At 57.1% G+C, this 2175-nt stretch overlaps 1 non-coding gene across 1 annotated transcript, besides 4 other annotated features; it reads right to left on the bottom strand.

Annotated features, from left to right (window-relative positions):
* Window positions 1–786: a sequence feature (heterozygous, non-Esmeraldo-like haplotype).
* On the bottom strand, window positions 108–178 carry Tc00.1047053506663.10. The gene has a single exon. It is a non-coding gene; the product is annotated as a tRNA-His (tRNA).
* Window positions 760–2175: part of a mobile genetic element that runs on past the window's edge.
* Window positions 787–1089: a sequence feature (haploid, Esmeraldo-like haplotype).
* Window positions 1090–2175: part of a sequence feature (areas not merged during assembly with more than two copies in the genome that could not be assigned to a particular haplotype) that runs on past the window's edge.

Genomic DNA, 2175 nt, shown 5'->3' with positions numbered 1-2175 from the left:
CGAAAAGAGGCGCACACCGCTCGCGGCTCCTTTCTCGAGGATCGCGGGGCCGCCCAATGTGCATAATATGACGCGGTTTCGCCTCGGGGAAAAACTCCGAAAAAGTAAGGGAAGACCGGGAATCGAACCCGGGTATTCAGAGCCACAATCTGATGTTCTGCCACTGAACTATCTTCCCGCAGCGCACGGCCACAATCCGAAAGCGACGGAAGATTACTCCTCGGGCAATCCCCCCGTTGTGCTGTCCGACCGCGCCCCCCAACCCGCGAAAACGCAAGTGAGGCGAGTTCGGTGCAAGAAAGCCCCGGAACGCGCCCGACACGCCCTGAACATGTCGCTTTCGTTTTCCAGGGGACAGCGCAAATGCGCTCGATTGTTCGAAGATCAAAAGCAACACCTTACGTGGAAAGGGGTCGCGCGACCGCATTTTTTTAGCCCGGTGGCAAACACGCTCGCAATGTCGTCCGGGACGCGGGTTCGACTCCCGCAAAGGCCCATGGTTTTATTTCGCGCGAACACCTTAAGCAAGAGCACGCTGCCGAGCCGCTGACCGGACCTCGCGGTTGCCAGCAGGAGCCGCACAGGACGGGAACGAGAAGGAGTGAACGGAGTGGGGACGGAGCTCGCCAGAACCTCGATGAGCGCCTACACCGAGCGAGTGCATATTTATGTGTGCGCGTTGTGGTGGCCCCTGCCGCGGCGTGATCCCTCCATTCGGATTTGACGTGCGTATATATATATATCCGCGTGCGTGCCCTCATGACTCGCGAGGCGCCGGATTTCGGGCTCTCCCAGCCACGCGATCCCGCCGCTTCTCTTCGTCAAGCCTTGGGTGCAAAAACACGACCGCGTGATATGCCGTCTGCGGGGTTTTCTGCAGACCGCACGTAGGCAAAGGATGCCTGCCCTCAGCGAGAGTCCGAAAACCCATATATCCGTCGCAGCCCCCACGTGATGGCGTGCGATTCCGGGCTGCCTTTATTCGCCGCTCCTCGCAGCGAAGTGTTGTCCACCCAAATGTCCATGGTGGACGGCAAGATGGCGGAAAATGCCGATAAGGCCAAGCGTACCGCGCGTGCCTCGGCCTGCATGATAAGAAAAGGTCTCTTCCCCTATTTTCCTCCGGCAATTTTAACGCCGCCGGAGTCTGGAATAAAAACGGCTCCCCATTCATTGAGCGACGCATCCGTGACGGCGGCCGATGCCTTTTCCGTGGGCTTGACGTTTCGCCTACGATTATATTCTCGATGATTTGTCGCAATCCCTCGCCCAAACCAACCGCTGCCGGCGGAAGGTTCGTCGGGGATGTCTCCTGCACAATCCCCGGTCAAGTGCGGATAATCGTCGTCGCACTGCCTTGATGGAAAAGTGGTGGTCAAATAAACGCGTGCCCAAAATGGCAGCCGCGTACAAAAAGCGTGACGCCACAACCTCCATTTCCGCGATGGTTAAAGAATTAAGCGCCGGCATGGCGCGCACAGACCGGAAAAACTTGTCACTCAGGGACGCCGCCCGGTGAGTGTGATCAAAATGCACCCCAGGAAGGTGTACTGCGTAGCGCCCGATTCGCGGTCCCCCCCATCGTGGCGTGACAACTGTCCGCATTACGAAGCACTTGGGCTCCCCACAATGTCGCATCGCTTTTCGACCCTGCAATGCGTATATTACCGATCCATGCGTCGACACGCACCAATGGAGGTGCAGCCCAAAGGCGGTGAACTACCTTCGTCACCCGCAATTGCCAAGGTAATAACAATCTGGAGAATTTCTGGACTGACCTTGTATCCCATTGGGAGCCGTGTAAGTTCCACCGGCGTGCCGTCCTCCACGCGGCATCGAAAGAGACGCCGCATCTCCCGCGGTAAAGAGACTGGAAAAAAGGATGCCTTTAATTCCAGGCAGGAAGCGGCCTCAGCCATCACAGGCGGCAAATAATAAGAAATGTGTAAAAGAGGAGTATGAGCCTCATAAGGGTCGTCTCTGTTCTTGTCGCGTGGCCACGCAATCCATCGTCGTCGTAAACCGGCGGTTTTCTCCTCCACAAACAAAAAGCCGTTATCCATCCGCCTGTTATTGTGGACGAAGCGTCCTCGATTATTCCCGCCTCCCTCAATAATCGCGCGTCAGCGGTTGGAATCCTCCGTGAGCTTTCGCCTGGTGTAAAAGAAGACGGAG

Source organism: Trypanosoma cruzi, genomic scaffold (assembly GCF_000209065.1).
Source record: "Trypanosoma cruzi strain CL Brener 1047053517009 genomic scaffold, whole genome shotgun sequence".
Lineage (NCBI taxonomy): Eukaryota > Euglenozoa > Kinetoplastea > Trypanosomatida > Trypanosomatidae > Trypanosoma > Trypanosoma cruzi.
The sequence above is the reverse complement of the archived record's forward strand: the minus strand, read 5'-3'. Positions and strand labels throughout refer to the sequence as shown.